The sequence below is a fragment of the Garra rufa genome, chromosome 1 (assembly GCF_049309525.1).
Source record: "Garra rufa chromosome 1, GarRuf1.0, whole genome shotgun sequence".
Lineage (NCBI taxonomy): Eukaryota > Metazoa > Chordata > Actinopteri > Cypriniformes > Cyprinidae > Garra > Garra rufa.
The window spans coordinates 70,475,255-70,496,992 of NC_133361.1; the positions used below are offsets into that span (position 1 = coordinate 70,475,255).

Here is a 21,738-nt window from a genome sequence, read left to right on the forward strand (position 1 = left end):
GACGACGGGGCACCGGTACATCCTTTGTAGCTTTAGCTTATTAGCCAAACGCTACACCAGTTTGCCATTTCCCATGAAATCATCCTTGATTTCCATAAGAAAGGTGCCCCAAATTGGTGGAAAATCACATCTCAACCATACGCTGTCCAAAGCATTAAACCGCCTTCACGCGGCAAAACAGAACATGTTGTTGGCCCGCACTGCTGGGTCAAACTGCGCTTCCCAAAAACAGATTGGGTCAAAACTGACAGAAGAAATCTCTAAGCCTGCTTTAAGCCCTACCCACGGGACGGGTTGACAGTCTCGCACAACGCGAGAGCCTCAGTTTCGCCTGTGTAATTTGGGGGCCAATGAAAACTGCATCCAACTAAAATTACAAACAAAATTTTAGGACTCTAATGATGTTTCAAATGTAACTTTTCTCATCTCTGTTGTTAGGTTGTAACCATCTCTGAGACTCAAAGTGTCAGAACTCGCCTAAGCTGGTTTTGCAAAATGGAGGTCAAGACTATACTTTCAGGGATCATTTCTATAGTTTCTAACTAGGAAATGTGTTTCAAAAGTGTAGTGTCTCCCAAACTACGATGATGAGCTTTGATACTCTTTTCTGAGCGTGAATCGGGTGTGGAATAATGGTTTATTTCATATGCTCCACACCATTGATGAACGTTCTGTGTGGCATTTAAGCAGCGTAGAAGAAGAGAGTATGGTCAGAGTGGTCTCTGAAAAATGTAAATATCAGATTAAAAATCTTATGAGTCGTTATGATTGAGATTTTTTTTTTTTTTTTTACATTTTTGTTGGTGGGTGTCACCATCCTTGATATTCAGAATTTCAGGATAAGATGTCAGCTGGTTCTATCAACTTAAAGTTGCCATAAAATGCATTGAGAGAATATTTTAATTTGTTCTTTGATATCTGCATAGAAGGTATATGGCATAGGAAAGGGCAAACAATCTCCAGAAACGGTTTTACAGGACCATTTACAACCCTAGGATTTGTCCCTAGAATGAAATGCTCTGTTATTGCCTTTTTTGGAAGCTTCATGAATATTAATGAGCTCTGCTCCGATTGGCTGTTTCACAGAGCTGCTCATCTCTATAGCTGGCACATTGATAAAAATATTTATTTAATTAGGAGCTCTAGCGGCTTTTAATATGTGGTTTGTTGAATCTGCCGTTTTGTATCGCAGACATTTTAGTCTCATTACTGTGATCCATGTGCTCTGTGTAAAGTTATAATGCAGAGGGAGCGCTTCTTACCACACAAGTTCAGCTGCTTCTCGGTGATACTCTGGATCTGTAAATCATTCGCCATCATCAGCGCAGTTATTTCTCCATCATTCACCATCATCAGCACAGTCATCTCTCTGTTTATGTGGTAAGTGATATCTTTTGTACTGCAATGTAACAGGCTAGCGCTAGCATTAAGCTAACCGTGTCCCTTCAGTGGCTTGCCTTGTTTTACTGATGTACTGACGTTACCGATGATTGGGCGATGCAAATGTTGGAGGCGTAACTATTAACGATCCCGGGACTGTTGCGTAACAGTCGGTGTTATGTTGGAACTGACATATAAATCTAGTGTTTGCAAAAGACCACCGAAATATAGAAGATTTATCCTTATCCTTATATAGATTTATCCTTGATTTCCATAAGAAAGGTGCCCCAAATTGGTGGAAAATCACATCTCAACCATACGCTGACCAAAGCATTGAACCGCCTTCACGCGGCAAGACAGAACATGTTGTTGGCCCGCACTGCTGGGTCAAACTGCGCTTCCCAATAACAGATTGGGTCAAAACTGACAGAAGAAAACTCTAAGCCTGCTCTAAGCACTACCCACGGGACGGCTCGACAGTCTTGCACAACGCGAGAGCCTCCGTTTCGCCTGTGTCATTTGGGAGCCGATGAAAACTGCGTCCGACCCGGTGAAGGAGACCACAACCAGCCCGGCTAGCTCAGTCGGTAGAGCATGAGACTCTTAATCTCAGGGTCGTGGGTTCGAGCCCCACGTTGGGCGGCTCTGTTGGCGCTCTTTCTTCCCAACAGGGTGGCGGGCTCCAGCGTGCCCATTCTCCGCACAGGCTAAGTGGATTTTGCGAGCTCCGGAAACATCTTTCAAAACAGCCTGTTAGTACGTGCGATTCTAATCCCTAACCCTAACCCTTGCTTTTACAACCGTGATCCCGCGGCAGCAGATGCACAATGTCTGTCTCTGTGGCGCAATCAGTTAGCGCGTTCGGCTGTTAACCGAAAGGTTGGTGGTTCGAGCCCACCCAGGGACGTGTGAAATGCCGGTGTTTTGCACGCGCGTCAGGTGTCCACTAGCGCCTATGCCATTCTTAGGGTTGCGAGGCACAGCTTTCTCAGGGCGTTTATCCTGTGCACCTTCAATAAGCTGGCTTCTTTTAAAAGAAGTCAGCGGCGGGTGTTTGGTGAACATTTTCACCAGCTCGAGTTTGCTGTGGCATGTGGATTCATTCTTTACTGATGATCTGTCTCTGGGGCTCATCTAGTTGACATGGTATCCGCTGACATTCGGCTGAAGGTGCTGATCCACCATCTGCTCTTGGTACGGACTGGATCCGGGGGACTGCAGTGACCATCTAATCGGAATACAGAATGGATATGGCGGCTACGGTGACCTCAGAATAAGAACAAACAGACTAATTTTAATGTAGATGCAAAAGTTCCATGTTGCCACAGTGTCAGATTGGAGAGGATCTGGTTTTCACAGTCTTGCGTCGATGGCCGTCTAGGTGAAGAGGTCTTCACTGATGATCTGTCTCTGGGGCTCATCCAGCTTGCTATCACCTTGTCGGATCACATCCACGTAGCTGCAAGAAAAGGTCACGACCGTCACCGGTATTCTATCGCAGAGGCAATGTTGTAGCTTGTGTGGTTTATCTGAGGTGTGATCATTGCTGGTTGTAAACTTTCCCCGATATCCCATCTGGATGATTTGAAATACAGTCAGCTTCTCAGTTTTTGCCGGTCTCTCTGGACGCTTCTTGAAAAACAAAGTTTTGCTTCGTTTTGTTAGAGTGGCTGGTTGTTGGTCCTCGTCAAAGAGGTGTCTACAGATCATAGCGTGCCGGAGCCAGAAGATTTGTTGTTTTGTCAATATGCTCTCAAGACTTCGCTGCAGGTATCATTAAACTACAGCACAATCACAGCTCACCGCTACCCATCGTAAACAGGTTGGGCCTGTCTGTTCTGGTGGGCTCTCAGTGGTGCTAAATCATCAAATGAAGAGGACGGGATTCAAACCCACACAAACCAAGGTGAGCCTAGCACAACGGATTAGCCTTGCATCGCCTTAACCACTCGACCACCCCGTCACTTTCCGTGGTCCTTTTATTTAACACTCCCGATTCAGACCATCGGCTCATTAGTAGAGCACTCAGTGAACTGAACTGAGTGTGTCAGATAAGGAAGACACAAAAAGCGCAGAGTGGGGTCCCCAGGACGAGGATTACTGCTAAAGGAGCCGAACGACGAGGATGGGATTCGAACCCACGCGTGCAGAGCACAATGGATTAGCAGTCCATCGCCTTAACCACTCGGCCACCTCGTCATTTTACGTGGCATTTTTTATTTAGCACTCCTGATTCAGATCATCAGTTCATTAGTGGAGAACTCAAAGAACTGAACTGAGTGTGTTAGATAAGGAGGACACACAAAAAGTTTAGCATGGGGTCCCCAGGACCCGGATTAAGGTCCAGTGCTAAAGGAACCGAACGACAAGAATGGATTCCAACCATTGCACAGAGCAAAATGGATTAGCAGTCCATCGCCTTAACCACTCGGCCACCCCGTCCCCTTGCTGACCGAGATAGGCCATGCTGCGGACCTTTTCAGCTGCTGCTGCCGTGCTTTCAGCTGGCTGTTTTGAGCACAGAGGGAATAGTGAATGAGCCGTCTTTTACACACCTCTAATCTGTTCCGTAGAAACACGGTGCAGCAACCCGTGGCAGGAGACTGTTTGTGCGGCAGTTTAAAGCTTGCTACCACCTTGTCGGTTCACATCCACGTAGGTGCAGACAAAGGTCACGACCGTCGCCTGCATTCTTTCGCAGAGGCAATATTGTAGCCTATGAGGTTTGTCCGAGGCGCGATCATTGCTGGTTGAAAACTTTACCCAATACCCCGCCAGGATGACTTGAAATACAGTTATCTTTGGCAATTTTTGCTAGTCTCTCTGGAGGCTTAGAGTTTTGTTGAGAAATATAGCCTTGTTTCATTTAGGGTTTTTTTTCCTCGCCAAAAAAACGGTCTGCTGATGATAGTGCGCCAGAGCCAGAAGGTTTGTTGTTTTGTCAATATGTTCTCAAGACAAGTATCGTTAAACTGCAACGCAATTACAGCTCACCGTTACCCATCGTAAACATGTTGGGCCTGTCTGGTCCGGTGGCCTCTCAGTGGCGCTAAAGCTTCGAATGCGTGTCGAGCACAATGTATTAGCCTTCCACCGCCTTAACCACTGGACCACCTCGTCATCCGGCGGGGTTTCTTTATTTAACATTCCTGATTCATGTGCATGTGGATGCATTCTTCGTCTTTTGTTTCAGCCGCCGAGGGCCTGTTTTCCACTGAGGCCCTGCGCCAAACTCCCTATGAGACACAATCGAACGTTAGTAGTAACCTCCGATTACGGCCGAATGTGGATTCTGCTCGGACGACGGGGCACCGGTACATCCTTTGTAGCTTTAGCTTATTAGCCAAACGCTACACCAGTTTGCCATTTCCCATGAAATCATCCTTGATTTCCATAAGAAAGGTGCCCCAAATTGGTGGAAAATCACATCTCAACCATACGCTGTCCAAAGCATTAAACCGCCTTCACGCGGCAAAACAGAACATGTTGTTGGCCCGCACTGCTGGGTCAAACTGCGCTTCCCAAAAACAGATTGGGTCAAAACTGACAGAAGAAATCTCTAAGCCTGCTTTAAGCCCTACCCACGGGACGGGTTGACAGTCTCGCACAACGCGAGAGCCTCAGTTTCGCCTGTGTAATTTGGGGGCCAATGAAAACTGCATCCAACTAAAATTACAAACAAAATTTTAGGACTCTAATGATGTTTCAAATGTAACTTTTCTCATCTCTGTTGTTAGGTTGTAACCATCTCTGAGACTCAAAGTGTCAGAACTCGCCTAAGCTGGTTTTGCAAAATGGAGGTCAAGACTATACTTTCAGGGATCATTTCTATAGTTTCTAACTAGGAAATGTGTTTCAAAAGTGTAGTGTCTCCCAAACTACGATGATGAGCTTTGATACTCTTTTCTGAGCGTGAATCGGGTGTGGAATAATGGTTTATTTCATATGCTCCACACCATTGATGAACGTTCTGTGTGGCATTTAAGCAGCGTAGAAGAAGAGAGTATGGTCAGAGTGGTCTCTGAAAAATGTAAATATCAGATTAAAAATCTTATGAGTCGTTATGATTGAGATTTTTTTTTTTTTTTTTACATTTTTGTTGGTGGGTGTCACCATCCTTGATATTCAGAATGTCAGGATAAGATGTCAGCTGGTTCTATCAACTTAAAGTTGCCATAAAATGCATTGAGAGAATATTTTAATTTGTTCTTTGATATCTGCATAGAAGGTATATGGCATAGGAAAGGGCAAACAATCTCCAGAAACGGTTTTACAGGACCATTTACAACCCTAGGATTTGTCCCTAGAATGAAATGCTCTGTTATTGCCTTTTTTGGAAGCTTCATGAATATTAATGAGCTCTGCTCCGATTGGCTGTTTCACAGAGCTGCTCATCTCTATAGCTGGCACATTGATAAAAATATTTATTTAATTAGGAGCTCTAGCGGCTTTTAATATGTGGTTTGTTGAATCTGCCGTTTTGTATCGCAGACATTTTAGTCTCATTACTGTGATCCATGTGCTCTGTGTAAAGTTATAATGCAGAGGGAGCGCTTCTTACCACACAAGTTCAGCTGCTTCTCGGTGATACTCTGGATCTGTAAATCATTCGCCATCATCAGCGCAGTTATTTCTCCATCATTCACCATCATCAGCACAGTCATCTCTCTGTTTATGTGGTAAGTGATATCTTTTGTACTGCAATGTAACAGGCTAGCGCTAGCATTAAGCTAACCGTGTCCCTTCAGTGGCTTGCCTTGTTTTACTGATGTACTGACGTTACCGATGATTGGGCGATGCAAATGTTGGAGGCGTAACTATTAACGATCCCGGGACTGTTGCGTAACAGTCGGTGTTATGTTGGAACTGACATATAAATCTAGTGTTTGCAAAAGACCACCGAAATATAGAAGATTTATCCTTATCCTTATATAGATTTATCCTTGATTTCCATAAGAAAGGTGCCCCAAATTGGTGGAAAATCACATCTCAACCATACGCTGACCAAAGCATTGAACCGCCTTCACGCGGCAAGACAGAACATGTTGTTGGCCCGCACTGCTGGGTCAAACTGCGCTTCCCAATAACAGATTGGGTCAAAACTGACAGAAGAAAACTCTAAGCCTGCTCTAAGCACTACCCACGGGACGGCTCGACAGTCTTGCACAACGCGAGAGCCTCCGTTTCGCCTGTGTCATTTGGGAGCCGATGAAAACTGCGTCCGACCCGGTGAAGGAGACCACAACCAGCCCGGCTAGCTCAGTCGGTAGAGCATGAGACTCTTAATCTCAGTTGGGCGGCTCTGTTGGCGCTCTTTCTTCCCAACAGGGTGGCGGGCTCCAGCGTGCCCATTCTCCGCACAGGCTAAGTGGATTTTGCGAGCTCCGGAAACATCTTTCAAAACAGCCTGTTAGTACGTGCGATTCTAATCCCTAACCCTAACCCTTGCTTTTACAACCGTGATCCCGCGGCAGCAGATGCGCAATGTCTGTCTCTGTGGCGCAATCAGTTAGCGCGTTCGGCTGTTAACCGAAAGGTTGGTGGTTCGAGCCCACCCAGGGACGTGTGAAATGCCGGTGTTTTGCACGCGCGTCAGGTGTCCACTAGCGCCTATGCCATTCTTAGGGTTGCGAGGCACAGCTTTCTCAGGGCGTTTATCCTGTGCACCTTCAATAAGCTGGCTTCTTTTAAAAGAAGTCAGCGGCGGGTGTTTGGTGAACATTTTCACCAGCTCGAGTTTGCTGTGGCATGTGGATTCATTCTTTACTGATGATCTGTCTCTGGGGCTCATCTAGTTGACATGGTATCCGCTGACATTCGGCTGAAGGTGCTGATCCACCATCTGCTCTTGGTACGGACTGGATCCGGGGGACTGCAGTGACCATCTAATCGGAATACAGAATGGATATGGCGGCTACGGTGACCTCAGAATAAGAACAAACAGACTAATTTTAATGTAGATGCAAAAGTTCCATGTTGCCACAGTGTCAGATTGGAGAGGATCTGGTTTTCACAGTCTTGCGTCGATGGCCGTCTAGGTGAAGAGGTCTTCACTGATGATCTGTCTCTGGGGCTCATCCAGCTTGCTATCACCTTGTCGGATCACATCCACGTAGCTGCAAGAAAAGGTCACGACCGTCACCGGTATTCTATCGCAGAGGCAATGTTGTAGCTTGTGTGGTTTATCTGAGGTGTGATCATTGCTGGTTGTAAACTTTCCCCGATATCCCATCTGGATGATTTGAAATACAGTCAGCTTCTCAGTTTTTGCCGGTCTCTCTGGACGCTTCTTGAAAAACAAAGTTTTGCTTCGTTTTGTTAGAGTGGCTGGTTGTTGGTCCTCGTCAAAGAGGTGTCTACAGATCATAGCGTGCCGGAGCCAGAAGATTTGTTGTTTTGTCAATATGCTCTCAAGACTTCGCTGCAGGTATCATTAAACTACAGCACAATCACAGCTCACCGCTACCCATCGTAAACAGGTTGGGCCTGTCTGTTCTGGTGGGCTCTCAGTGGTGCTAAATCATCAAATGAAGAGGACGGGATTCAAACCCACACAAACCAAGGTGAGCCTAGCACAACGGATTAGCCTTGCATCGCCTTAACCACTCGACCACCCCGTCACTTTCCGTGGTCCTTTTATTTAACACTCCCGATTCAGACCATCGGCTCATTAGTAGAGCACTCAGTGAACTGAACTGAGTGTGTCAGATAAGGAAGACACAAAAAGCGCAGAGTGGGGTCCCCAGGACGAGGATTACTGCTAAAGGAGCCGAACGACGAGGATGGGATTCGAACCCACGCGTGCAGAGCACAATGGATTAGCAGTCCATCGCCTTAACCACTCGGCCACCTCGTCATTTTACGTGGCATTTTTTATTTAGCACTCCTGATTCAGATCATCAGTTCATTAGTGGAGAACTCAAAGAACTGAACTGAGTGTGTTAGATAAGGAGGACACACAAAAAGTTTAGCATGGGGTCCCCAGGACCCGGATTAAGGTCCAGTGCTAAAGGAACCGAACGACAAGAATGGATTCCAACCATTGCACAGAGCAAAATGGATTAGCAGTCCATCGCCTTAACCACTCGGCCACCCCGTCCCCTTGCTGACCGAGATAGGCCATGCTGCGGACCTTTTCAGCTGCTGCTGCCGTGCTTTCAGCTGGCTGTTTTGAGCACAGAGGGAATAGTGAATGAGCCGTCTTTTACACACCTCTAATCTGTTCCGTAGAAACACGGTGCAGCAACCCGTGGCAGGAGACTGTTTGTGCGGCAGTTTAAAGCTTGCTACCACCTTGTCGGTTCACATCCACGTAGGTGCAGACAAAGGTCACGACCGTCGCCTGCATTCTTTCGCAGAGGCAATATTGTAGCCTATGAGGTTTGTCCGAGGCGCGATCATTGCTGGTTGAAAACTTTACCCAATACCCCGCCAGGATGACTTGAAATACAGTTATCTTTGGCAATTTTTGCTAGTCTCTCTGGAGGCTTAGAGTTTTGTTGAGAAATATAGCCTTGTTTCGTTTAGGGTTTTTTTTCCTCGCCAAAAAAACGGTCTGCTGATGATAGTGCGCCAGAGCCAGAAGGTTTGTTGTTTTGTCAATATGTTCTCAAGACAAGTATCGTTAAACTGCAACGCAATTACAGCTCACCGTTACCCATCGTAAACATGTTGGGCCTGTCTGGTCCGGTGGCCTCTCAGTGGCGCTAAAGCTTCGAATGCGTGTCGAGCACAATGTATTAGCCTTCCACCGCCTTAACCACTGGACCACCTCGTCATCCGGCGGGGTTTCTTTATTTAACATTCCTGATTCATGTGCATGTGGATGCATTCTTCGTCTTTTGTTTCAGCCGCCGAGGGCCTGTTTTCCACTGAGGCCCTGCGCCAAACTCCCTATGAGACACAATCGAACGTTAGTAGTAACCTCCGATTACGGCCGAATGTGGATTCTGCTCGGACGACGGGGCACCGGTACATCCTTTGTAGCTTTAGCTTATTAGCCAAACGCTACACCAGTTTGCCATTTCCCATGAAATCATCCTTGATTTCCATAAGAAAGGTGCCCCAAATTGGTGGAAAATCACATCTCAACCATACGCTGTCCAAAGCATTAAACCGCCTTCACGCGGCAAAACAGAACATGTTGTTGGCCCGCACTGCTGGGTCAAACTGCGCTTCCCAAAAACAGATTGGGTCAAAACTGACAGAAGAAATCTCTAAGCCTGCTTTAAGCCCTACCCACGGGACGGGTTGACAGTCTCGCACAACGCGAGAGCCTCAGTTTCGCCTGTGTAATTTGGGGGCCAATGAAAACTGCATCCAACTAAAATTACAAACAAAATTTTAGGACTCTAATGATGTTTCAAATGTAACTTTTCTCATCTCTGTTGTTAGGTTGTAACCATCTCTGAGACTCAAAGTGTCAGAACTCGCCTAAGCTGGTTTTGCAAAATGGAGGTCAAGACTATACTTTCAGGGATCATTTCTATAGTTTCTAACTAGGAAATGTGTTTCAAAAGTGTAGTGTCTCCCAAACTACGATGATGAGCTTTGATACTCTTTTCTGAGCGTGAATCGGGTGTGGAATAATGGTTTATTTCATATGCTCCACACCATTGATGAACGTTCTGTGTGGCATTTAAGCAGCGTAGAAGAAGAGAGTATGGTCAGAGTGGTCTCTGAAAAATGTAAATATCAGATTAAAAATCTTATGAGTCGTTATGATTGAGATTTTTTTTTTTTTTTTTACATTTTTGTTGGTGGGTGTCACCATCCTTGATATTCAGAATTTCAGGATAAGATGTCAGCTGGTTCTATCAACTTAAAGTTGCCATAAAATGCATTGAGAGAATATTTTAATTTGTTCTTTGATATCTGCATAGAAGGTATATGGCATAGGAAAGGGCAAACAATCTCCAGAAACGGTTTTACAGGACCATTTACAACCCTAGGATTTGTCCCTAGAATGAAATGCTCTGTTATTGCCTTTTTTGGAAGCTTCATGAATATTAATGAGCTCTGCTCCGATTGGCTGTTTCACAGAGCTGCTCATCTCTATAGCTGGCACATTGATAAAAATATTTATTTAATTAGGAGCTCTAGCGGCTTTTAATATGTGGTTTGTTGAATCTGCCGTTTTGTATCGCAGACATTTTAGTCTCATTACTGTGATCCATGTGCTCTGTGTAAAGTTATAATGCAGAGGGAGCGCTTCTTACCACACAAGTTCAGCTGCTTCTCGGTGATACTCTGGATCTGTAAATCATTCGCCATCATCAGCGCAGTTATTTCTCCATCATTCACCATCATCAGCACAGTCATCTCTCTGTTTATGTGGTAAGTGATATCTTTTGTACTGCAATGTAACAGGCTAGCGCTAGCATTAAGCTAACCGTGTCCCTTCAGTGGCTTGCCTTGTTTTACTGATGTACTGACGTTACCGATGATTGGGCGATGCAAATGTTGGAGGCGTAACTATTAACGATCCCGGGACTGTTGCGTAACAGTCGGTGTTATGTTGGAACTGACATATAAATCTAGTGTTTGCAAAAGACCACCGAAATATAGAAGATTTATCCTTATCCTTATATAGATTTATCCTTGATTTCCATAAGAAAGGTGCCCCAAATTGGTGGAAAATCACATCTCAACCATACGCTGACCAAAGCATTGAACCGCCTTCACGCGGCAAGACAGAACATGTTGTTGGCCCGCACTGCTGGGTCAAACTGCGCTTCCCAATAACAGATTGGGTCAAAACTGACAGAAGAAAACTCTAAGCCTGCTCTAAGCACTACCCACGGGACGGCTCGACAGTCTTGCACAACGCGAGAGCCTCCGTTTCGCCTGTGTCATTTGGGAGCCGATGAAAACTGCGTCCGACCCGGTGAAGGAGACCACAACCAGCCCGGCTAGCTCAGTCGGTAGAGCATGAGACTCTTAATCTCAGGGTCGTGGGTTCGAGCCCCACGTTGGGCGGCTCTGTTGGCGCTCTTTCTTCCCAACAGGGTGGCGGGCTCCAGCGTGCCCATTCTCCGCACAGGCTAAGTGGATTTTGCGAGCTCCGGAAACATCTTTCAAAACAGCCTGTTAGTACGTGCGATTCTAATCCCTAACCCTAACCCTTGCTTTTACAACCGTGATCCCGCGGCAGCAGATGCACAATGTCTGTCTCTGTGGCGCAATCAGTTAGCGCGTTCGGCTGTTAACCGAAAGGTTGGTGGTTCGAGCCCACCCAGGGACGTGTGAAATGCCGGTGTTTTGCACGCGCGTCAGGTGTCCACTAGCGCCTATGCCATTCTTAGGGTTGCGAGGCACAGCTTTCTCAGGGCGTTTATCCTGTGCACCTTCAATAAGCTGGCTTCTTTTAAAAGAAGTCAGCGGCGGGTGTTTGGTGAACATTTTCACCAGCTCGAGTTTGCTGTGGCATGTGGATTCATTCTTTACTGATGATCTGTCTCTGGGGCTCATCTAGTTGACATGGTATCCGCTGACATTCGGCTGAAGGTGCTGATCCACCATCTGCTCTTGGTACGGACTGGATCCGGGGGACTGCAGTGACCATCTAATCGGAATACAGAATGGATATGGCGGCTACGGTGACCTCAGAATAAGAACAAACAGACTAATTTTAATGTAGATGCAAAAGTTCCATGTTGCCACAGTGTCAGATTGGAGAGGATCTGGTTTTCACAGTCTTGCGTCGATGGCCGTCTAGGTGAAGAGGTCTTCACTGATGATCTGTCTCTGGGGCTCATCCAGCTTGCTATCACCTTGTCGGATCACATCCACGTAGCTGCAAGAAAAGGTCACGACCGTCACCGGTATTCTATCGCAGAGGCAATGTTGTAGCTTGTGTGGTTTATCTGAGGTGTGATCATTGCTGGTTGTAAACTTTCCCCGATATCCCATCTGGATGATTTGAAATACAGTCAGCTTCTCAGTTTTTGCCGGTCTCTCTGGACGCTTCTTGAAAAACAAAGTTTTGCTTCGTTTTGTTAGAGTGGCTGGTTGTTGGTCCTCGTCAAAGAGGTGTCTACAGATCATAGCGTGCCGGAGCCAGAAGATTTGTTGTTTTGTCAATATGCTCTCAAGACTTCGCTGCAGGTATCATTAAACTACAGCACAATCACAGCTCACCGCTACCCATCGTAAACAGGTTGGGCCTGTCTGTTCTGGTGGGCTCTCAGTGGTGCTAAATCATCAAATGAAGAGGACGGGATTCAAACCCACACAAACCAAGGTGAGCCTAGCACAACGGATTAGCCTTGCATCGCCTTAACCACTCGACCACCCCGTCACTTTCCGTGGTCCTTTTATTTAACACTCCCGATTCAGACCATCGGCTCATTAGTAGAGCACTCAGTGAACTGAACTGAGTGTGTCAGATAAGGAAGACACAAAAAGCGCAGAGTGGGGTCCCCAGGACGAGGATTACTGCTAAAGGAGCCGAACGACGAGGATGGGATTCGAACCCACGCGTGCAGAGCACAATGGATTAGCAGTCCATCGCCTTAACCACTCGGCCACCTCGTCATTTTACGTGGCATTTTTTATTTAGCACTCCTGATTCAGATCATCAGTTCATTAGTGGAGAACTCAAAGAACTGAACTGAGTGTGTTAGATAAGGAGGACACACAAAAAGTTTAGCATGGGGTCCCCAGGACCCGGATTAAGGTCCAGTGCTAAAGGAACCGAACGACAAGAATGGATTCCAACCATTGCACAGAGCAAAATGGATTAGCAGTCCATCGCCTTAACCACTCGGCCACCCCGTCCCCTTGCTGACCGAGATAGGCCATGCTGCGGACCTTTTCAGCTGCTGCTGCCGTGCTTTCAGCTGGCTGTTTTGAGCACAGAGGGAATAGTGAATGAGCCGTCTTTTACACACCTCTAATCTGTTCCGTAGAAACACGGTGCAGCAACCCGTGGCAGGAGACTGTTTGTGCGGCAGTTTAAAGCTTGCTACCACCTTGTCGGTTCACATCCACGTAGGTGCAGACAAAGGTCACGACCGTCGCCTGCATTCTTTCGCAGAGGCAATATTGTAGCCTATGAGGTTTGTCCGAGGCGCGATCATTGCTGGTTGAAAACTTTACCCAATACCCCGCCAGGATGACTTGAAATACAGTTATCTTTGGCAATTTTTGCTAGTCTCTCTGGAGGCTTAGAGTTTTGTTGAGAAATATAGCCTTGTTTCATTTAGGGTTTTTTTTCCTCGCCAAAAAAACGGTCTGCTGATGATAGTGCGCCAGAGCCAGAAGGTTTGTTGTTTTGTCAATATGTTCTCAAGACAAGTATCGTTAAACTGCAACGCAATTACAGCTCACCGTTACCCATCGTAAACATGTTGGGCCTGTCTGGTCCGGTGGCCTCTCAGTGGCGCTAAAGCTTCGAATGCGTGTCGAGCACAATGTATTAGCCTTCCACCGCCTTAACCACTGGACCACCTCGTCATCCGGCGGGGTTTCTTTATTTAACATTCCTGATTCATGTGCATGTGGATGCATTCTTCGTCTTTTGTTTCAGCCGCCGAGGGCCTGTTTTCCACTGAGGCCCTGCGCCAAACTCCCTATGAGACACAATCGAACGTTAGTAGTAACCTCCGATTACGGCCGAATGTGGATTCTGCTCGGACGACGGGGCACCGGTACATCCTTTGTAGCTTTAGCTTATTAGCCAAACGCTACACCAGTTTGCCATTTCCCATGAAATCATCCTTGATTTCCATAAGAAAGGTGCCCCAAATTGGTGGAAAATCACATCTCAACCATACGCTGTCCAAAGCATTAAACCGCCTTCACGCGGCAAAACAGAACATGTTGTTGGCCCGCACTGCTGGGTCAAACTGCGCTTCCCAAAAACAGATTGGGTCAAAACTGACAGAAGAAATCTCTAAGCCTGCTTTAAGCCCTACCCACGGGACGGGTTGACAGTCTCGCACAACGCGAGAGCCTCAGTTTCGCCTGTGTAATTTGGGGGCCAATGAAAACTGCATCCAACTAAAATTACAAACAAAATTTTAGGACTCTAATGATGTTTCAAATGTAACTTTTCTCATCTCTGTTGTTAGGTTGTAACCATCTCTGAGACTCAAAGTGTCAGAACTCGCCTAAGCTGGTTTTGCAAAATGGAGGTCAAGACTATACTTTCAGGGATCATTTCTATAGTTTCTAACTAGGAAATGTGTTTCAAAAGTGTAGTGTCTCCCAAACTACGATGATGAGCTTTGATACTCTTTTCTGAGCGTGAATCGGGTGTGGAATAATGGTTTATTTCATATGCTCCACACCATTGATGAACGTTCTGTGTGGCATTTAAGCAGCGTAGAAGAAGAGAGTATGGTCAGAGTGGTCTCTGAAAAATGTAAATATCAGATTAAAAATCTTATGAGTCGTTATGATTGAGATTTTTTTTTTTTTTTTTACATTTTTGTTGGTGGGTGTCACCATCCTTGATATTCAGAATGTCAGGATAAGATGTCAGCTGGTTCTATCAACTTAAAGTTGCCATAAAATGCATTGAGAGAATATTTTAATTTGTTCTTTGATATCTGCATAGAAGGTATATGGCATAGGAAAGGGCAAACAATCTCCAGAAACGGTTTTACAGGACCATTTACAACCCTAGGATTTGTCCCTAGAATGAAATGCTCTGTTATTGCCTTTTTTGGAAGCTTCATGAATATTAATGAGCTCTGCTCCGATTGGCTGTTTCACAGAGCTGCTCATCTCTATAGCTGGCACATTGATAAAAATATTTATTTAATTACGAGCTCTAGCGGCTTTTAATATGTGGTTTGTTGAATCTGCCGTTTTGTATCGCAGACATTTTAGTCTCATTACTGTGATCCATGTGCTCTGTGTAAAGTTATAATGCAGAGGGAGCGCTTCTTACCACACAAGTTCAGCTGCTTCTCGGTGATACTCTGGATCTGTAAATCATTCGCCATCATCAGCGCAGTTATTTCTCCATCATTCACCATCATCAGCACAGTCATCTCTCTGTTTATGTGGTAAGTGATATCTTTTGTACTGCAATGTAACAGGCTAGCGCTAGCATTAAGCTAACCGTGTCCCTTCAGTGGCTTGCCTTGTTTTACTGATGTACTGACGTTACCGATGATTGGGCGATGCAAATGTTGGAGGCGTAACTATTAACGATCCCGGGACTGTTGCGTAACAGTCGGTGTTATGTTGGAACTGACATATAAATCTAGTGTTTGCAAAAGACCACCGAAATATAGAAGATTTATCCTTATCCTTATATAGATTTATCCTTGATTTCCATAAGAAAGGTGCCCCAAATTGGTGGAAAATCACATCTCAACCATACGCTGACCAAAGCATTGAACCGCCTTCACGCGGCAAGACAGAACATGTTGTTGGCCCGCACTGCTGGGTCAAACTGCGCTTCCCAATAACAGATTGGGTCAAAACTGACAGAAGAAAACTCTAAGCCTGCTCTAAGCACTACCCACGGGACGGCTCGACAGTCTTGCACAACGCGAGAGCCTCCGTTTCGCCTGTGTCATTTGGGAGCCGATGAAAACTGCGTCCGACCCGGTGAAGGAGACCACAACCAGCCCGGCTAGCTCAGTCGGTAGAGCATGAGACTCTTAATCTCAGGGTCGTGGGTTCGAGCCCCACGTTGGGCGGCTCTGTTGGCGCTCTTTCTTCCCAACAGGGTGGCGGGCTCCAGCGTGCCCATTCTCCGCACAGGCTAAGTGGATTTTGCGAGCTCCGGAAACATCTTTCAAAACAGCCTGTTAGTACGTGCGATTCTAATCCCTAACCCTAACCCTTGCTTTTACAACCGTGATCCGGCGGCAGCAGACACACAGCGGCTGTCTCTGTGGCGCTACCTGGAGCAGGATCGTCTGTTTCCGCGGCCGTCTCCTCGTCCAATCGCCGATCTCGCCGTCCATTGTGAGAATGAATGAGAGCCAATCGCGTCGCTCGCCGTCCATTGTGAGAATGGATGAGAGCCAATCGCGTCGCTCGCCGTCCATTGTGAGAATGGATGAGAGCCAATCGCATCACTCGAGCTCCATTGTTGAGAGCCACTCATCGTGCTTAGTTTCATTCTAAGTCAGGTTCAAAAATCAGACGAACAGAATATAGGATAACTTTTCAAAGTAAGTAATACATGTTTTCTTCTTTCTTTCACTCTGTTTACAATGTTCTCAATTGGTAACTCGTTACGTTTTCGTCCGTCGTTCATCCGTGTTTGGCGTTCACAAACTTTTGACTCGCGAATTGCCCATAATGAAACACCTTTTAAATGTAATCTAACTTTCTAAAGTCTATTTACACGTTCTTACGTTCGATTTAAATGGGGGAAAAACGCGTTTCAACTGTAAGTGCAGTCATTTCTTATAACAATTTACCTTGTTTTTACTATAGTGAATCGTAGTAACCCAGGGCTGCCAACTCTCACGCATTCAGCGTGAGACTCACGCAATTGACACTTTTCACACGCTCTCACGCCACACATCCATTTTCTCACGCAGTCAAAAGCACCCTCAGTTAAAACTGTAATAATATAAGATATTGGCTAAACAGATTTGGCAAAAGCTCCAGTGCGTATTTGTGTTTGTGCTCTGGAAATCGCCAAAAGACAACGTGTTTTCGTAGCGCTGAGCAATGTAGCCAATCACAGACATATATGTTGATATAGAACGCCTGTGATTGGCCATTGCGTTCTGAATTCACTCACCTCTAAACGCCAGATTGCACTTGCCAGTCCTCTAACTGTAAATAATATAAGCGGTTCATTGATAATAAAAGGACTTTTGCGATTAACTGAAGCGACACGTTTTAGTGATTATCAAGGAAGGGCTATTGTGCACTCCAAGGCTACATATAATCCGTTCAGAATTTGAATAAAAGTTTTGTTTTTCGTCCTCCTAACGGCTGTATACCGGGTACAGGAAGCAAAGTTTCGAGAGTGATAAATCTCATGAATGAAGGATTCTTTTTCGAAAATGAGAAAAAGTTATTTTCTCAGAACAGCAGACTAATATATCAACAGCAAAATATTTGAATGTTTCGTGTCAAAAAAATAAATAAATAAATATATATATATATATATATATAAATGCGGCTGTAATTATTTATAAAAGTATAATGACTAAATCTTGCAATTCTTTTACTGTAAATTTGCGTTTCTTGTTGTGGTAAAAAGTGAACAGTTTTGCAGCACTGCAACAGTTACTTTACATCATTTTATGATAAAAACAGTATCACACACTGCTCATGCGAACGTGTGTAGCATCTTTGCTTGTATCAAGATTAAAATGCAGTGTTTAGTTCTAATTTTCAATGTATTTTTTTTATTATTATTATTATTATTATTATTAAAAATGTTTAGTTGTTGTAGTAGCAGCCTCTGCAAAAACAGTTTCATGGCCAGGAAAAATATTTATGGCTGGTAAATTTTCTCAAATCACCAAAAAATGTAGAAAACTGTAGAAAAAGGTAAAATAACATACCGGTGAAATACTTGTTTTTATTTACTTTACAGAATTTTCAACATTACTGTTGTTAATATAAAAATATTATTATTATTGTTCTTTCTAATTCTTTTTTAATTCTAAATTGTATGGTTTCTAAATATACCAGTGTGAGAGTAATTTAGACTGAGACACCATCACACTAAAAAGAGGATTGAGTCCCCTTTAAACCTCAAGATCAAGTCAATTGACCAGCTTTTTTCTTTGTTTAGATTGCACACTGAAACTGTATTGGAGTTCTTAATTGTGAACTCTCAAAGTGCACCAGATAGATGAATTTAACTGTAAAATGTACAAAATTTTCTTATGGGGGAGCATGCCCCCGGACCCCCCTACAGGGACGGCTGTGGGAATTCTCACTCCAAGCTGAAGTCAAAAGTTGGCAGCCCTGAGTAACCATGTTGTGTTTTTGGCTGATCGATTACAACTGTATGAACACAGTCTTACTATAAATGAAAATCTGAATGAACAGCAACAACAAAAACCGTTGCGCTTGTGTTTGTCGTCATTTACCATGGCTTTACTATAGTGAAAGTGTAGTAATCATGTTTCCTTTTCACGACTTGCCTAAAATCTCACATATTAAACATAATTGTGCCTGTAATCGTTATTAAACTCAGTTTACTCGTTCTTTAAGTGTAAACACAGTCTTACTAATAAACAAGTAATTTACCATGCTTTTACTATAGTGAAAGTGTAGTAATCATGTTTTGTTTCCATGATTTGCCTAAAATCTCACATATTAAACATAATTGTGCCTGTAATCGTACTTATTAAACTCAGTTTACTCGTTCTTTAAGTGTAAACACAGTCTTACTATAAATAAACAAGTAATTTACCATGCTTTTACTATAGTGAAAGTGTAGTAATCATGTTTTGTTTCCATGATTTGCCTATAATCTCACATATAAAACACCATTTGCCTGTAGTTTTGCATAGTAAACACATCTATTCTATTTAAAATTTGATTTGGATTTAAAAAATATGTTTAGTTGTAGACATTATCATTTCCAATTAACATTTAATGTGATTTTGCTATGTGTGAAGTAGTAATCAAGTTTTGTGTTTGCAGATGGATTACTATTTATATAAACACAGATGCAAATAATAATTTAAATGAAAATGTAATGTTATATAGACATCCCTTACAAAAATTAACCATGGTTTAAGTAAAGTGTACTTACTATGTTCTTTGTTTTTGTTTTTCTCAGATTGATTATCAAATGTATAACCACAGCTTTTAACTAACAATGTACTTTATTTCACATTGTCATTAATACATGCTATATGTAGTTACTATAGTAATAACAGTAAATTATGCATAATTGGATGCAACTAACTGTAAACCAAACAAAACAATAATCTTATCCCTATCATAACTGCATGTAGTAATTTCATATTCAAATACTTATATGTATAATTGTAGTTAAAATGTTAAAAAGTTTAAATAAATGTGTAACCTTGTTTTGCTTTATTAGCAATAAAATAATGTTTAATTGTTGTAATGGATGCCATTATTTAGTCAGCTTGAATATATATCGTTGTATCATTATAAAAAAATTAAAAACATTTGTGTAGTTGTCCAATACCTGCAAAATGCACATTACTAACTATTATTTTCCTATTATATTTAGATGAGCACTAAGCCAAAGAGCCACAAGGTCATGGGTGATGGCGAGTGGATGGCCAGGTTGAGGGCTTTTGCCAGCTCTGGGGTTTGTCCGTCTGGAGGCAACAGACCAGCGCCACGGCAGCGGAAGTGGTACAGCCTCTACCAGAAGGTAAAGTTACCTGTCTCTCATTGTAGAATATGAATGTGTACATTATTTGTCAAACATTTTTACACGTGACTGTGTTTAATGTTTTTGAAAGAAGTGCCTTTTGCTCATTCAGCCTGCATTTATTTGATACAAAATACAGAAAAACAGCAATATAATTAATTTGTACTGCATATTTGTATTTATTTTTTAATGAAAACTGTGATACGTTTTGCAGAATTCATTGATGATGAAAAAGTTAAAAACAACAGAATTAATTTCTTAAAAATTTTTTTTGAACAGTACTGTATATCGTTACAGAAGATTTTCTATTTGATTTCTAATGCTGTTCTTTATATAACTTTTTAATGATTTCTAAAATGATTGCTAAATATATTCAGCGTTGATGACAGGAATAAATTAAATTTAAAGTACATGTAACTGTAAATTTAAACTGTATTAACATTGTATAATATTATTAATGTTTTTTATATTTTTTATTTAATAAATGCAGGACTGATGAGCATAAGACACTTCTTTCAAAAACATTAAAAATAGTCATGTGTCCAAACTTTTGACTAATCCTGTATTTGTGTGTTTTATTTATTATTATTTTTTCATAGGAGAGCTGCTTGGTGTTGACTACCTCCTGGGTCAGACTGGACAGCCCCTGGTAGTGGACCCTGACTCAGAAGAGACAGAGAACATGCTGGAGGATGTGGATGAAGGCGAGGATGAAGAAGACAAGCTTTTTGACTGAAGTTGACAAAAAAAAAAAACATCTAGAAAAAAATATATATATATTTATTTGTTTTGGGTTTTTTGTCCCACTTCACTGAACTCATAATGTTGTTCATTTCATTTTTTTCTTTTTGTTTGTATTTTTCTCACAGGCTTTGCATAGTGCTTGTGTGCTGGACAAAGTGGACAGCCTTGCAGAGTATCTTGTGGAGCTCAGGAATCAGCCATCTCTGGCTCTCACCAACCATCAGGTCAGTTTCTCTACTTGATCTGTCATATGTTAACACTACCACTTGTTTTGTTTTCTCATTTGCCTTGTATTATATGCTCTCTCTGCTTAGGTGAGCAATATAGTTGGCAGAACCTGCTGGATTATGATAAGAAGAGAGTGATGTTTGCTGCCAGACACCAGAGCAGGCTGGACACAGGTTCACTCCAGGGGTGGAGAGCGTGAAGAGGCATACATTCACCACCACTGCCCCACGTGCCCAGTGGTCGGATTGTTGTCGCCTGATAGAGACCATTTCAAGCTCTGTGCCATCCATAAGAGTCCAAAAAAGAAAGGGGATAAAGTTTTATTTATGTGCATTGTTTTCTGCTTTCTGTTCTTTTGAACTTGCAATGAATGCACTAGTGCCATGGACATTAAGACAGTTTTATTTAATAGTATAGTTTGGTTTTCTGTTCTTTAGTACTTGCAAAACATGCACAGGACAGGAGTCATTAATATTTTAAAGTTTTATTCATTTGTATTGTTTTGTGCTTTCTGTTCTTTTCACTTGCAGTTAATGCACAAGAGCCATGGACATTGGACGGTTTTGTTTATATGTATAGTTCTGTTTTCTGTTCTTTTGCACTTGCAAATTATTATTAAGAGGTAATATTCTGTTTTCTGCACATGCAACATAACTACAAGAATAAAAATGTAAAAAAAAAAAGAATAATGAATAATTGGCTTTGACTGATTGAAAAATAAAAGTTTGGTCATGATCAAATAACTCTTTTTGTTTGTCATTGTTACAGTATCATTAAACAGTTATACGCCCTTTTAAAAATGTTGATAAATTTGGGGATGATTTAATACATAAATGTACAATTTTTTGTACTATAAGTTTTAAGTTTTTAGCCGAAAATATATTTAAAGTGCAAAAACTTTGAATAAAATATCAATAATCAGTAATATAAATCTAATAAAATATTAATTTGTCATTTCAAAAATGATTTCATTCATTTGGACATTATTTATGTGATAATTACTGATAAATAAAACATTCAGTAAACACTTCAATCTTTGGCAACACTGTAATATGAACTGGGAAGCTTGTGATCATCCTTACCCCCATATA

General features: G+C 42.9%; 19 non-coding genes across 19 annotated transcripts; 16 read left to right on the top strand and 3 right to left on the bottom strand.

Moving 5' to 3' along the window:
• The first annotated feature begins 504 nt into the window (after positions 1 to 504).
• Positions 505 to 720, top strand: LOC141348006 (small nucleolar RNA U3). Its single transcript, XR_012357449.1, has one exon. It is a non-coding gene; the product is annotated as a small nucleolar RNA U3 (small nucleolar RNA).
• A 1,229-nt stretch (positions 721 to 1,949) lies between these two features.
• Positions 1,950 to 2,022, top strand: trnak-cuu (transfer RNA lysine (anticodon CUU)). The gene has a single exon. It is a non-coding gene; the product is annotated as a tRNA-Lys (tRNA).
• A 191-nt stretch (positions 2,023 to 2,213) lies between these two features.
• On the top strand, positions 2,214 to 2,287 carry trnan-guu (transfer RNA asparagine (anticodon GUU)). Its single transcript has one exon. It is a non-coding gene; the product is annotated as a tRNA-Asn (tRNA).
• Positions 2,288 to 2,869: 582 nt separating this feature from the next.
• On the top strand, positions 2,870 to 3,008 carry LOC141286210 (U4 spliceosomal RNA). Its single transcript, XR_012339240.1, has one exon. It is a non-coding gene; the product is annotated as a U4 spliceosomal RNA (small nuclear RNA).
• Positions 3,009 to 3,497: 489 nt separating this feature from the next.
• Positions 3,498 to 3,579, bottom strand: trnas-gcu (transfer RNA serine (anticodon GCU)). Its single transcript has one exon. It is a non-coding gene; the product is annotated as a tRNA-Ser (tRNA).
• Positions 3,580 to 4,069: 490 nt separating this feature from the next.
• On the top strand, positions 4,070 to 4,210 carry LOC141284586 (U4 spliceosomal RNA). Its single transcript, XR_012338453.1, has one exon. It is a non-coding gene; the product is annotated as a U4 spliceosomal RNA (small nuclear RNA).
• A 973-nt stretch (positions 4,211 to 5,183) lies between these two features.
• On the top strand, positions 5,184 to 5,399 carry LOC141348017 (small nucleolar RNA U3). The gene has a single exon (XR_012357450.1). It is a non-coding gene; the product is annotated as a small nucleolar RNA U3 (small nucleolar RNA).
• A 1,471-nt stretch (positions 5,400 to 6,870) lies between these two features.
• Positions 6,871 to 6,944, top strand: trnan-guu (transfer RNA asparagine (anticodon GUU)). The gene has a single exon. It is a non-coding gene; the product is annotated as a tRNA-Asn (tRNA).
• Positions 6,945 to 7,526: 582 nt separating this feature from the next.
• Positions 7,527 to 7,665, top strand: LOC141286221 (U4 spliceosomal RNA). Its single transcript, XR_012339241.1, has one exon. It is a non-coding gene; the product is annotated as a U4 spliceosomal RNA (small nuclear RNA).
• A 489-nt stretch (positions 7,666 to 8,154) lies between these two features.
• On the bottom strand, positions 8,155 to 8,236 carry trnas-gcu (transfer RNA serine (anticodon GCU)). The gene has a single exon. It is a non-coding gene; the product is annotated as a tRNA-Ser (tRNA).
• Positions 8,237 to 8,726: 490 nt separating this feature from the next.
• Positions 8,727 to 8,867, top strand: LOC141284593 (U4 spliceosomal RNA). Its single transcript, XR_012338454.1, has one exon. It is a non-coding gene; the product is annotated as a U4 spliceosomal RNA (small nuclear RNA).
• A 973-nt stretch (positions 8,868 to 9,840) lies between these two features.
• On the top strand, positions 9,841 to 10,056 carry LOC141348028 (small nucleolar RNA U3). The gene has a single exon (XR_012357451.1). It is a non-coding gene; the product is annotated as a small nucleolar RNA U3 (small nucleolar RNA).
• Positions 10,057 to 11,285: 1,229 nt separating this feature from the next.
• On the top strand, positions 11,286 to 11,358 carry trnak-cuu (transfer RNA lysine (anticodon CUU)). Its single transcript has one exon. It is a non-coding gene; the product is annotated as a tRNA-Lys (tRNA).
• A 191-nt stretch (positions 11,359 to 11,549) lies between these two features.
• trnan-guu (transfer RNA asparagine (anticodon GUU)) lies at positions 11,550 to 11,623 on the top strand. The gene has a single exon. It is a non-coding gene; the product is annotated as a tRNA-Asn (tRNA).
• A 582-nt stretch (positions 11,624 to 12,205) lies between these two features.
• LOC141286232 (U4 spliceosomal RNA) lies at positions 12,206 to 12,344 on the top strand. The gene has a single exon (XR_012339242.1). It is a non-coding gene; the product is annotated as a U4 spliceosomal RNA (small nuclear RNA).
• Positions 12,345 to 12,833: 489 nt separating this feature from the next.
• Positions 12,834 to 12,915, bottom strand: trnas-gcu (transfer RNA serine (anticodon GCU)). Its single transcript has one exon. It is a non-coding gene; the product is annotated as a tRNA-Ser (tRNA).
• Positions 12,916 to 13,405: 490 nt separating this feature from the next.
• On the top strand, positions 13,406 to 13,546 carry LOC141284599 (U4 spliceosomal RNA). The gene has a single exon (XR_012338455.1). It is a non-coding gene; the product is annotated as a U4 spliceosomal RNA (small nuclear RNA).
• A 973-nt stretch (positions 13,547 to 14,519) lies between these two features.
• Positions 14,520 to 14,735, top strand: LOC141348050 (small nucleolar RNA U3). The gene has a single exon (XR_012357453.1). It is a non-coding gene; the product is annotated as a small nucleolar RNA U3 (small nucleolar RNA).
• Positions 14,736 to 15,964: 1,229 nt separating this feature from the next.
• Positions 15,965 to 16,037, top strand: trnak-cuu (transfer RNA lysine (anticodon CUU)). The gene has a single exon. It is a non-coding gene; the product is annotated as a tRNA-Lys (tRNA).
• The last annotated feature ends 5,701 nt before the right edge of the window (positions 16,038 to 21,738 follow it).